At 35.5% G+C, this 14,679-nt stretch overlaps 1 long non-coding RNA gene across 1 annotated transcript; it reads right to left on the bottom strand.

Moving 5' to 3' along the window:
* Nucleotides 1-8,567: 8,567 nt before the first annotated feature.
* Nucleotides 8,568-9,447, bottom strand: LOC118348578. The gene is made up of 3 exons (XR_004801655.1): nt 9,359-9,447; nt 8,734-9,004; nt 8,568-8,647 (listed from the first exon to the last, which is right to left on the bottom strand). It is a non-coding gene; the product is annotated as an uncharacterized LOC118348578 (long non-coding RNA).
* Nucleotides 9,448-14,679: the final 5,232 nt, after the last annotated feature.

The following is a 14,679-nucleotide window of genomic DNA, read 5'->3' as shown; positions in this document are numbered from 1 at the left end:
GCTGTTTTGTTGTGGCCTCACCCTTCAACAGTGAGTGAGATACGAAGTTTCTTGGGACTTGCTGGGTATTATCGAAGATTTGAGGGAGGATTTTCTCGACTATCTGGACCTCTCAATGCTTTGATTAGGAAGAATACTGAATTTGTATGGTCAAATAGATGCGAGAGAAGTTTCAAAGAGTTGAAGAGGAGATTGACAACAACACCTGTTTTGGCACTCCCGGAGCCACACAAGCTGTTTGTGATTTTTAGCGATGCATCCAAGTTTGGGTTAGGATGCATTCTTATGCAGGAGGGACGAGTTGTTGCTTATGCATCTCGTCAGTTGAAAATTCATGAGAGGAATTATCCCATGCATGATTTGGAATTGGCGGCTATAGTTTTTGCACTCAAGATTTGGCGACATTATTTATATGGAGAAGTCTGTAAAGTTTACACTGACCAGAAGAGCTTGAAATATCTGTTTTCACAGAAGAATCTCAATATGAGACAAAGGTGATGGTTAGGGTTGATTAGCGACTACCAATGTGAGATCAAGTATCATCTAGGAAGCGAATCTAGTCGCTGATACTTTGAGTAGGAAGTCTCAATTGGTGGACGAGGCAGAGTCATCAGGTTTGGACTCTCTCCTTTGTGGGATGAGAAGACTTTTTATTGAGAGCTCTCAAGAAGAAGAATTGTTATCTTCGGTTTTGGATGTCCGAGTATTTGATTTTGAAGAATTGAAGACTCTCCAAAGAAGGGATCCAAGGTTGTTTGCCATCAGGAAAAGAGTCAGGAAGTCTAGGGGACCCTTGTATTATAGTTTAAAGAGCGTATTTTGTCAGACGCTCATGCGGCTCGTAGTTCTATTCATCCTGGAAGCACAAAGATGTAACGAGATTTAAAGAGAAATTTCTGGTGGGAAGGGATGAAGATGGATATCGCCAGGTTTATTGAGAAATGTGACACATGGTGTCAAGTTAAGGCAGAGCATAAAAAACTTGCTGGTAAACTTCAACGTCTTCCTATTCCTAAGTGGAAGTGGGATGACATTTCTATGGATTTTGTAGTGGGTTTGCCGAGGACCCCTGGTGGAAAGAACTCGGTTTGGGTGATTGTTGATCGGTTGACCAAGAGTGCCCATTTCTTGCCTATCAATAATACCAACTCTTTGGGAAAGCTAACTCGGTTGTATGCCAAAGAGATAGTGCGTTTGCACAGAGTACCCAAGAGTATTGTGTCAGATCGGGACCCGTGGTTCACATCCCATTTTTGGAAGAGTTTGCATGCAGCTTTAGGCATTAAGTTGAAGTTTAGTAATGCATATCACCCTCAAACTGACGGTCAATCAGAGCGCACTATTTAGACTCTTGGGAATATGTTGCGGGCATGAGTCATGGAATTTTAGGGAGGTTGGGAAAATCACTTGCCGCTAATAGAGTTTGCTTATAATAACAGTTTTCATGCCTCCATTTAGATGGCCCCTTATGAAGCTTTGTATGGAAGGAAATGTAGATCACCTATGTGTTGGGATGAAGTTGGCGATAGTAAATTAATTGGGCCTAAGATAATTCAAGGAATGAAAGATCAAGTTCTGGTTATAAGGACTAAAATGGCGGAAGCACAAAGTCGTTAGAAGAGTTACGCAGATACGAGGAGAATAGACTTATCGTTTGAGGTAGGTGATTGGGTTTACTTCAAAGTCTCTCCTATGAAAGGCGTTAAGCGCTTTGGTAAGAATGGAAAGCTTAGTCCGAGGTATGTTGGCCCTTTTCAGATTGTAGAGAAGGTTAGGTTTGTTGCTTATAGTGTTGCATTGCCGGACTATTTTGGGGAAGTTCACGATGTGTTCCATGTGTCATCATTGAAGATGAGTTTTGGACAACAAGAACCACGTTTTGTCGACCCAGAATGCATTCAACTTCAGCCTAATCTTACTTATGAAGTTGTCCCAACGCAGATTGTGGATTGGAAAGAGCAAAGGTTAAGGTCCAAGACAATATCTTTGGTGAAAGTGTCATGGGGTGATCCGTTGGCTCAAGTTTTCTCTTGGGAGATTGAAGCCAACATGAGGGAGCAATATCCGTATTTGTTTGATTGATCCTGGCAGTATGTTTGTTCAGTCTGCTCTTAGTTGAATCTTATTCCTATCCTACCTTAAATCTTAAAGCTTGCCAATTTCAAAGACGAAATTTTATTTAAGGGGGAAGGATGTAACACCCCATATTTTAGTGTATTTTAATTGAATAGTTATTTTTATTAATTTAAATATTAATGGATCTTTTGTTTTAAATTTATCAGATTTTTTGTTGGTTTATTTTTTATGATTTTTAAGTTGTGATTTTTATTTTGATATGCTTTCTTAAGATTAATTATTGTTATGCATTTAAATTGCTCTTTATTTTAAATTAGTTTATTGTTGGATTTAATTATTTTATTTTCATCTAATCACTTCGTTTAAATTATTTTATTTCACTTGTTGTTTTGAAATCTTTTTCGTTGGATTATTTTTGTGACCCAAGATGTGAGGATTGAACCTCATTTATTTCCCTCACTTTTTTCTTTTTCTTTTTTTTTTCTTTTTCCTCTTTTTCTTTTCTTCTTCTTTTCTTTTTCTCTTCATTTCTTTTTCTCCTCTCTCTCTCTCTTCTCCCGCTTGTGACTTCTCCCTCTCTCCCCCGTCCGTGTGTCATCCTCCACAGCGCCGCCGTGTGCCACCCATTGCCGTCAGTGCCCCTCCCAACCGTCTCCCCACTGACTGGCAACCTCACCCCCCAGTTTCTAGATCCTCTCGCATCGTCGTGAGCCCCCACGCACGGCTTCAAGCCACAACACCCAGTGTGCTCGCACGCCGTTGTCATGCCACCATCTCTTCACCACATCACCGGTGACCCCACAGCTACCTAACCCACCCATCCTCAACTCCGATCCGCCACCGCTAAAGTCCATCCATCTCCATTTTTTATTTGAGCTTTTTAGACTTCAACCGCCGCCTACGCTGCCACTCACAGCCAATCACCACTACGATTAGCTTCACCAACATCTAGGGGTGGTACCCGCCTCCTACGAGGCGGGGGCACCCCTTCCCTGCACCCCGCCCCGCATTCACCCTCGCACCCCGTATATGTTCTCTGCTTATTGAATTGTTGATAACTCACCCCCTCTTATCTCTAATATTTTTAGATGATTTTTGGATATTTCAGCTGAGGTTTAGGACTGAAAAATTGGGTGAGATGACTTAAGAATAGTAGATTAAGAATAGAAAGTTTTCGATAAATATTGGTATTTTTTATAATTATATTGTTGAAATGTGAGTTTAAGTGACATGTAGATAAGTTGGTAATTTTTGGGTTACTGTATTGAGGATTTTATATACGAGTATGTGTGGTTAATTAAATTTGAAGTGTTTACGTAGCCCAATTCACCATTTCTAAAACCAAAAATCAGTTCACCATTCTTGGCCGTTGTGACACTAATACTGGAATTATCTTTGGGTACCAAATGGGAGAAAGGTATTGGACCGGGTGCGGATCTAAGTGTTGTTGGTGCAAAAGGGGCTGTAAAACATAAAATAGTGAGAGAAGTTTGTTTCAAGGCTTATGGTTAGAATATAGACCCAAACTATTATAAACGTTTTAACTTTCCATAACTTATCTTTTTCCAAGATAATTCACAACTTCTGAAATCAAAGCCCCAAAATATTAATAATAATAAATATTATATATATTATTTTGAAAATATTTTAAACAATCCTCCACCATTTTCAAAATATATCCCGGTTAGAATAGGAAAATTTATACATAAATGAAGGTGTCTTTTGGACTTGAACCTTCACATAGTGAAAATACATCAAAGTTAACCAAAGGGTTATAGTAGAGATGCTTTGAACTAGCGATTCTATACGATTAGCCGGATATATCTCACCTATAAATTTTCTTCTCTTTGGGTAGTTCATAAAAGTCGACACGTGGATTGACCTTGTGCCTATATCTTGGTTTCATGAGCACTCTAGAGACAAAGCCTAATTCGCATAGGAGGCTGCACCACCCCCGACACTCATATAGGTAGACTTATCGAAAGTGTTATTTAACTAAACACTTTAACATAACCATGTTATAAGTCTATTAAGAGCTTATTGCTCAATATCTCCTTTTCATTTCAGTAGTACCAAGCACTTAAAACCATGGGATGGTAAATTAGTTTGAAAAATAATTTTAATATCATAATGCTTGCAATGTAACACCCGAGCCCAGCACCAAGCCCGCTTTCTAAAATCCTTAATAGAGATATTTTTTTTTTTTTGGGCTTGATTTTTAGGGTAAAATATTTAATGGACTAAGTGAGATTTTTATTTGTTTTTTACTCGAAAAATTTGCAGGATTAATTGAACTATTTTTTGTAGTTGTTTTCGTGGACTGCTTTAATCGACCTATTTAATTTTAGACCCAGACTCCGTTCCTCTAGTCAGATCCAGCATCCAAAACTTTTATAAACTCCCCACAACGCGCGACTCTACCCCATGCTCATGCACGTTCCTTCTGCCCTCGACTCTAGGTTTTTCTTATCACCTATAAATACACATATCTCTCTCTTATATTCCAAAATTTGCCCACTGCCCAACCTCTTCCCCTCCGTAGCCCACTTCTCCTCCACACTGTGAGCTCTCCCCCACAACGTAGCCATGTAGCACCCCCAACCACTGCCACAAACAAGCCAAGCCTGTAACGCAACACGGTGTTCCATCCCGTGGTGCCGCTGCACAGATCACCCACTGCACCATAGTGCAATGCGAAGACAGTCACGCTGCCATAGAAACCACCCAACAAACCACCACCACCACCCTTGATTCTTCACGCCTCAGCCACCAGAGTTGCACCGCACAACAAGCTCTGTTTTTCCCACCCAAAAACAAAGCAGCCCACGTCCACGCCTTCAACCCCGTTTCCTCCACACCTCAACCACTCGGGCCCCCGTTTGCGCTCCTCAAAACAAAGCCAAACGCCGCCAGCAACGGAAGCTGCCACCCCTTGCCCTGACTGCTCATTGTAAGTCGTAAGCCATTGTCTCTTTCTCTCCCTATCTCTCGGGTTCTCTCTTTTTCTCTCACTCTCATCACGTTATCTCCCTATATCAATCCTGTGCCGCCTCACCCAGCCACCTTCTGCTGCTCGTGCTTCCCTTGGTAAATCTCTACCACCCTCTACCCTCAATGAACAGTTGGGTTGTGCTTAAGTAAAATGAACGAGATCAAATTAAGCTTTCCTGTAAAATAATTTACGCATGGTAGTGAACTTTTGTTTAGACTTAAGCCCCTGTAAGTCACAAGTGCTTTGCATTGGAGATTTTTGGGTTGGGCCTGATTTTAATGATGGGCCTCAGTTGGATGCCACCTTCTGCTGCTCGTGCTTCCCTTGGTAAATCTCTACCACCCTCTACCCTCAATGAACAGTTGGGTTGTGCTTAAGTAAAATGAACGAGATCAAATTAAGCTTTCCTGTAAAATAATTTACGCATGGTAGTGAACTTTTGTTTAGACTTAAGCCCCTGTAAGTCACAAGTGCTTTGCATTGGAGATTTTTGGGTTGGGCCTGATTTTAATGATGGGCCTCAGTTGGATTACAGAAGTTATTATGCTATTTTACGTGGGCTTCGTCTCACTTTAAATTCATCCAAAAAATTGTTTAATAGAAAATATTAAGTGAAGATGTATTTTGCATGAGTATAATTTTAATGGAGTACAAATGTAGACATACAAGTTATTTTATAGAAATAATTTAGATTTTAATGTATTAGTAGTAGACATTTAGTGAATATCGATGAATTTGAGAAGTAGTGAGATTTTAGGGTTATGAGAATTTTAGATTTTGAGGAATTAAAATAAGACGATTTTTTTTAGTATTTTATATTTAAATATCGAAAATACATGAATTGGAAATTTACTGAAGTTACGTGACTATTTGTTATAGGTGATTTTTTTTTTCGTTCAGCCCTATTGTGAGTAAATTCTAAAAAGCTAAAAAGTCCAAGTAAGCGGAATTTCTATGCTAGACTTAGTGGTAGCGAGCGAAGATGAGACAATGTGTCACTCGGTACTTCTCTAGAGAGAGATAAGTTATAAGACACAAAAGATATGTCGCCTTAGTAGGAGCTAAGATGAGGTCTATCATATTTAAAAAGATTGTGCAAGGTTATCCAAAATCCATGTAGCACATAGTTTAGCCAGATGCGAAAACCTCTTTGACACTTTGGGTAGCGAGCAAATGGAGGAATTCGGATTAGGTGCTGAAATAACGACTAGATGAAGATCTGTACGGTAAATTAGATATAAGGTCTTTTTTGAATTGAGATTAGAAATACGTTTAATAATTGATGATCTTAATTTATTTATGCCCTTAACAAACTTTTGACTATGTTCCGGCTACTTCTTGTCGCCAAAAAAAACCATATTTCTTGTAGGATCTTTTTAGAAGTTCCAGAATTTTGAAAAAAGAAATTAATGTAATCGAACAATCCCATGATATTGTCTCGGTGGATATATGTACGTAACCACTTGATTCAAGTGTGCAACTCCTCAATGGCCGGCCTCCTTCTTCACGTACAACACAAATTTCTAATGTTTTTATGATCGATTACCCAAACATATCACAAAAGTACTTATAGTCATTAATTTTTGTCCACAATTATCACTTACTAATAAACAAGGAACTTAGTTTATAACTAAGAAATTATTATGGCCACAAAAACATTTGACAAAAATAATCGACAAACTAATATGATTGACTTCATATGATACATTTAATTTACTAATTTACAATAAAAATAACTTTATATTTTAACATACTACACACTACAAGAAAAACTATGTTTTCCAGCACCAATAATCGTCGCAAATAATTTATAATATCACCGCATTTAATCTTTCTCAACGATTTCTATTGCGCCGAACGTTCGTCGTAATTGTTTATTTAATTATAAGTTGAACCAATGATAGGCAAAACTCGTTGAGAAAAATTACTTTTTCCGACAATTTTTAGTCGTCGCAAAAACATAAAAAAGGCCGGAATTGGTGTGATCCATTTACAACTAAATCGTTGAGAAATGTCATTCGCAATGAAAAATTTTGTCACAAATACTCAATAAATCGTTGCAAATGGCTAGATCTTTTTTCCAGCGATCATGAATTATCGTCGCTATTATGTATTCTCAACAGGTAATTTTCGAAATAGAACTTTTGTGGCGATCATAGATCGCCTCAAATATGTTTAATGGATGAAAAAAATATTTCCGGAGAATTATACTCGCCGGAAAAATGTTTTTCACAAAATAAAAAAAAAGCACAAAAACAGAATACATAAATTATTTGAACTTTCCAACTCACACCCAAAAAGGTGATTATGATCCAACAACACATGCAACACCTCTTCAACTGAGAAATATACCCATGCAACCACTTCAATATATATCTTCCCTCAAAGATTCTAAACTGAACCCTAACCTCATTGTCAGCATTCATAATCGGTACCTGAATTACATGTCCTCAAATACTAATTCCATACTTCTCATTCTATTTGCTCCATCAAAAAATCGAATAAGGGAAGCAAAGTATAACCTAAAAGCAGCCAAGATATGGCCCCAACAGAAATATAAAAAGAAATAATTTTTTTTTTATAGCAAAGTCAACATAAATATCAATTATACTACAGCTAGGGGCAGAACAAAAAAATCTGGTTTGGGAGGGTCAAGTTAAAATTAAAAAAAAAAAAAAATTGGAGGGGCTAAATATTAATTTTTATATAGTCTACTTTATAAATTAAACACCTTTCAAAACTTAATTTTCATCAAATTTTGAAATTGTGGGGGCCCAAAGCACTAGAGTTAGATTTTGGATTGCTTTGGCTTCCTAGACCAACCATTATATAGGAGGCCAAGGTAATACTGGGGTCATCCCACCCCCTGCCCCCGCTAGGTCCTCTCTATGCAGGGCGGGGGACCCCGCCCCCGCATGGGCGGAGCGGGGTAGCCCGCCCATCCATACGGAGGCGGGGCGGAAACGGGGCGGGGCAGCGGGGGCGGGCCCCCGCTGACCCCTACAAAGCACCCGTGCCCAAGCCTCTTAGTAGTTCCGCCCCTGACTACAGCCTTGAGTTTACTTTCCTGTGCTAAATAGATTTGTTCAGAAGCATCTTCTTTTGGCTCGCCGTCCTTACCACACTCTGTTTTTTGCTTCCGTTGCTTACAATAATTAATGAAGGTAGAAAAAGGTAATGGAACCTAGAAAAAGAAAAACAGAGAAAGCAATTGGAGCTAGCATTAGCCATAAGAGAGAGCAATCAAAAGCTTCCAGAATGTTACAAAATGTTACAAAACTATATAGAATGATTACCTTCTCGTGACTTCTCAGATCACCATAAAGACAGGCGCAGATCTGGAAGAAAGAACACGCTTTCAGATTCACATTGTAAAAAAATTATTCTACTTCCAACACCAACAAGAATATATATTTAAGAGAGAGAAGTAAATAAAATTAATCCAGCGAATGTAGAGGCTCGTGGGATAATCTAAAACAATTAGAGCATTTACCCATCAACAACAATGCAGGCCAGAGTAAATACATGCTCCAATCTCTTATTAGATTGAGATCTTCCGTTCATCTCCTTTTGACTTACCTGTATAACAACACGTAAAGTTATACACGAGTACCAATAGGACTAGTAATAAGTGCATAAAAAATTACAGAAAGGCCGAAACTTACATGCTTCAGGATGTATGGGTTAAGCGATGTTGAGAAGCACTACTGCAGCACAACTACATGGCATTGGGCATGTAGAGAAGCAGAAGATGGGAGTGTAAACAGATCAAAATATAGGTATAAACACACACTATACGGTTACATAGATAAGCTTACTTGCTACTGGCATTGTTAGTTTTGCTGATCCAGCATCATACGATCAAGAAGAGGACTTGTATTTTTCATTACTATTCTTCTTGAGCCCAAATTCATAGCAAATCATGATTGCAGCCACCTACAAGTTAGATTAATAAATCTATTTAGAAGCTTCTCTATTTATGTACCAAACACACTTGTGATATGTGGAAGCCTGACACAACAACTTATATAAAAGGTGTTGGTATTTTTGACTTTTTTTTTTATAAATATAAAATATAATGGCCCCAGACATCACCAGGTAAGGAAAGAAGATTTGAGAAAAAAATAGAACCATATAGCATCGACTGCACAAAGGTCCTAATTGCACAAAGAAGTAGCTTCAGAACAGAAAAAGAAATCACAGCAAATTACAGAGAACAACTTCATTGCTTTTAAAGAACTGTGTAGATTTAACCAGAACAAGATTATGGAGAATAATAGATTGACATACCGAATATGCTGGGATTGTGTTGGAACTTGAAGAATATAAGGAAGAAGCCAAAGAATGTTCAAGCGGTGGAAGTTCCTCCCCCTCGGAAAATTCCCTTTTGAAGCATAAAACCAAACACTCCAAAGGGTCCCCAACCAACATTTTGCCTGCATTTTAAAAAGTTATGTTAATAAATTCTGACCATTTAAAAAGAATTAAAAATAATAGCGCTCTGTCTCTCCCTCTCTGCAATCTAATTATCCTAATAGCTAATCTTTTATCAAAACAGACAGCATATAAACGGATACCCATTCAACCGCTGTTATCCACCCCTAAGAAATACACGTGCAGAGTCAAAAGCAGAGCTTCAACATATAATAAGAAACATAAAAATACATAAGCAGAGTATTTGTCATTTACATTCTAAATGAGATAAAAACTCCTCAGTAAACAAATTAATGAAGCTGATATAGTTGCTAAAGGCATAAAAATTACACACTAAATTTTAAATTAGGCTGTTAGCAAAGATTCCACATGTCATGAAACTCAATCAAAGTTAAAGAAATAAAAGCCTGGAAATCATATACAATTAGTTCACAGACCAAACAAGGAAGTAGAAGCATTGAAAATCAAACAAAAGATACTTAAATTACTTCACGGCTGCTGTGACAAGGTCAGGCAAAAACCAAAATGCAATTCCTTCGACCTTCAACATATATACCTATAATTCGGAAACAGAAAAGAACAAAAATTATATTTCAGAAAATGAATCTAACAATGAATATAAATATCCGAGAAACCAAAACAGCTGCTAGATTTATGAGTTATATTCACAACTATCTACCAAACCCACCATCAAGGCGCTACTAAGGATCTAATGCATTCTCACAAGAAATATATTTTATATCTGGAAAACAAAAATTACAAGACAAGGCAATATTAGGTAATTACCTATTGCAAAACAAAAATTACAAGACAAAACATAATAACAAAGCTACTAGACTTTACAAATTTAATATATGACATTTTGAATCCATCCAAATGCACAATTTAATTAGTTTCAACTAACTCCAGGCAGGGGTAGGTGCAATAGCAGCTTCAACATTAGTGCAACCATGCAAGAACAGGAACTCTCTAAACAATGATAACCATGTGATATCCCATATGATATGGATAAGGGTAGGTGGTGTATGGGATCCCACATTGTTTGGGAAGGAGAAGTTATTGCTCTTTACAAGGTCTCAATGGGGCTCCAATTGTATCATTGACTAGTCCTTTTGGAGTATAGGCCATGTGGTTTGAGCCTTCCAATGGGACGTTACAAATGGTATCAGAGCCTATCCCAACCAGAAATGTGGGACTTGAGCCGTGCCACCTATAATGGATAGGCCCGACGAGGACGTTGGGAATTTAAGGGGGGTAGATTGTGATACCCCATATGATATGGATAAGGGTAGGTGGTGTATGGGATCCCACATTGCTTGGGAATGAGAAGTTCTTGCTCTTTATAAGGTTCCAATGGGACTCCAATTGTATCATTGACTAGTCATTTTGGAGTATAAGCCATGTGGTTTAGGCCTTCTATTGGGGCGTTACAAATGGTATTAGAGTCTATCTCAACCAGAAATGTGGGACTTGAGCCATGCCACCTATAATGGACAGGCCCGACGAGAACGTCGAGAATTTAAGGGGGGTAGATTGTGATACCCCATATGATATGGATAAGGGTAGGTGGTGTATGGGATCCCACATTACTTGGGAATGAGAAGTTCTTGCTCTTTATAAGGTTTCAATGGGGCTTTAATTGTATCATTGACTAGTCCTTTTGAAGTATAGGCCATGTGGTTTGGGCCTTCCATTGGGACGTTACACACCAAATGTATTTTTTGGACAGCAATACTCTGGACTGCGTCTATTCGACCACCTTCAAAGGGAGGTGGGACATAATCAAACTTAAAACAGAAAACCCCTTGTCTACTTTTTTTTTTTTTAAAGCTTAGTGTTATTACATCATGCGTTGCATGATATCTCCAAATAACATTTCCTTTTACGTAATTTTGAATACTCATAGTACTCGTTCTTCGTTTGAATAATTTATTTTAATAGGTACCCTTCCTTAATTAATATTGTTAGTACAACAAGAAAAAAAAAATATATATATATATATATTTATATGATCTCTTCCTAGCTAGCTACTCAACAATATGGGGCATGCAGGAAGTGTAACGTCCCAATGGAAGGTCCAAACCGCATGACCTATACTCCAAAATGACTAGTCAATGATACAATTGGAGTCCCATTGAGACCTTATAAAGAGTAAGAACTTCTCATTCTCAAGCAATGTGGGATCTCATACACTACCTACGTACCATTATCCATATCATATGAGATATCACAATCTACCCCCCTTAAATTTCCAACGTCCTCGTCGGGCCTGTCTATTATAGGTGACACGGTTCAAATCCTACATTTCTGGTTGGGATAGGCTCTGATACCATTTGTAACGTCTTAATAGGAGGCCTAAACCACATGACCTATACTCCAAAAGGACTAGTCAATGATACAATCGGAACCCCATTAAGACCTTATAAAGAGTAAGAACTTCTCATTCCCAAGCAATATGAGATCCCATACACCACCTACGTACTATTATCCATATCATATGGAGTATCATATGAAGAGATTTTTATTCATTGATAAAGATTTTATCGTTTTTTCCAGTTGGATCGCATTGGCTCACTGATTACATGATCTATGTCCTACTTGAACTCTGAAAATTTCGATAAAAGTTATAGAAATCTCAGAAAAGACCATAGAAGCGCTAGTGGGAGACTTATTTGAAAAGAAAAGAAAGACTTTAGTCATTCCATATGATTGAGCTGATATTAAATTATTGTTGATCTTAAATTATTGTTGCGGGAATCTTTCGCTTTGTCAGTCATAAATTAACATGATGACATTCAACTGCTTGAATTTTTCTTCGTTACTTTTATCTTTGGATAAGATATCTTTTGTCAAATCAACTGCTTGAATTTTTGTTTGTTATTGCTACTTTTGAAGACCTTTCTTATAATTTGCGTTTTATTCCACCTGCATGTCTTTCCTTTTCCCTGTTTTGGTTTTTTTTTTTGCTCTCTTTTTTCACATTGGAAATACTTGTTTTGTATATTTTAAATAGTACTACTACAAGTTTTACACTTTATACTCTACTAGTTAAAGGCAACGTGCGCTGCACGTATGCCCAGTTGTCTACTATTAAATATTGTAAGATGTATAATAGGCAGTAAAATATGATCAATTTCAGATAGAATCATCATGTAAAGCAAATCATCATATTATCACAAGCAGCATATGAATAAGGATTTTTAACTAAATCATTTCCCTTTTTATCTCATATTATAAACCCTAATATCAATGCTTATATCCAATAGTATTTTTACGAGTTCTAGATAAAATAACATATATGAGAATCTTGGATCTTGTTAGGCAGCAAACTCAAGAATTGAATGCATTTAAATGAAATGTAACATCCATAAGCAAATTAAGATTATTTCTTTTACTAAAAATAAAATATTGTTTGGTTAACCTTACCAAAATCTATTGTTTAAAAGACTAATGTTTCTATAATATTAAAAAATAATATTCTAACAATATTTTATTTAACTTGTAATTTTCATTTCAACTAATCTCATCTCAATTAGGATCTAAGCTATCAAAAAAGAAAAAAAAAAACCTCAGTATCCAAACTCACCTAATCGGCAAAAGAGCAAAAACATAAGAGAACCGGATTTGATGAGAAAAAAGGAAAAAAGAGAGAGAGAGAAATTGATAAGAACACTGTTCATCCCTTACTTATTTTCAAATAAAAGTCTATTTGAAAATAGATTTTATTCCAAAATTTTCATATCATATCCTATCTCCTTTTTAAACATAACTGAAATACAAAATTTTAAAAATAATCATTACAACTTTCTCAAAATTTCAAATTTCAAATAAAATATAATTTATCTTTTAATTTTATAAAATATTATAAAATAAAAATAATATTATAAAATTATAATCTAAGTGTCTGATAATATTTTAATTTTATAATATTTTTATTTAACTCTTTCTCTCTTTCAATTATTTTTTATAAAATTTCATCTCATCTAACTCTCTCCAACATTATATAAATTTTCAGAGAAGGAAAAAATTAAAAATGTTCTAATATATATTAACATATTCTAGACCATATTATTTAACACTACAAATAATGTTAAATTATTACGTTAGTTCAAAGGCAGTTTAGCTTTTAATTTAAAAATGCAAACAAGATCATCTTAATTTATTTCAAAAGTTTTCATAACTCTTTTTAATATTATTAAAACAGAAACACTATAAAAAATAATAACAATAAAAAGCATTAATTTATTTAACATTTTCACATTTGGCTAAATAAAATAGTAATAATGACATATTATATTTTTAAATTATTAAGAAGTTATAATTTATTTCCTTATGAAAATTTGTAATTATACTAACCAATCTACTATTATTACTCTTAATAATTATAGTTGGATGCGCATGTTGTATATTTGTTATTTTCAAAATAAATATATAATGTGTCAGTTTTAAAATTCAAAACTACAGTGATAAGTATTAAATATTTAATTATATATTTTATAAAGTCTCATCCTTTACATTTAAAAAAAGGTAATGATAGGGTTACTACCCTATTACTACCCAATTACTACTCATAGTTAATTTCAAATTTTTTATTTTTTTATCATTTTCTTTGAAATACTTTTTTAACATCCTTAATCGAAAAAATGAAAAAAATATATAATTTTAATAATAATCACTTCCTTAACCATTAAGTAAAATAAAAAATTTAAAAAAAAATCAAATATAAAAAGAGTAGTAAATGAGTAGTAGGAGAGTAGTAACCCTATCATTTTCCTTTAAAAAAAATTAAACAAACTATAGTACATTAAAAATTATAGATCTATCTCAAATAGTGTAATTAATTTCAAGTTAATTAATAAACAAAAATGAAAAAAAAATATTTAAGTTTATTTCTTAAAAAATCATTAAACAAAAACCATTAATAAAAGAAAAAAATTAGATTTATACTGAAACTGTAACAATTCAATTCAATATTTACATAATTGAAAATTAAAGGAAATAAAACACAATAAAGACACAACGCTCCTATCAATAAAATAAAATTTAAAAAATCAAAAAAAAAAAAGTCAAAAAAAAAAAAAAACAGTGCCGCGGCGGCTTGGATTCCTCGTGGCTGTTAACGGCGGCACGATAGGAGCTGATATTGGAAGGGGAGGAATGCCGGACGGAGGGGAAGA

Source organism: Juglans regia, chromosome 6 (assembly GCF_001411555.2).
Source record: "Juglans regia cultivar Chandler chromosome 6, Walnut 2.0, whole genome shotgun sequence".
Lineage (NCBI taxonomy): Eukaryota > Viridiplantae > Streptophyta > Magnoliopsida > Fagales > Juglandaceae > Juglans > Juglans regia.
The sequence above is the reverse complement of the archived record's forward strand: the minus strand, read 5'-3'. Positions and strand labels throughout refer to the sequence as shown.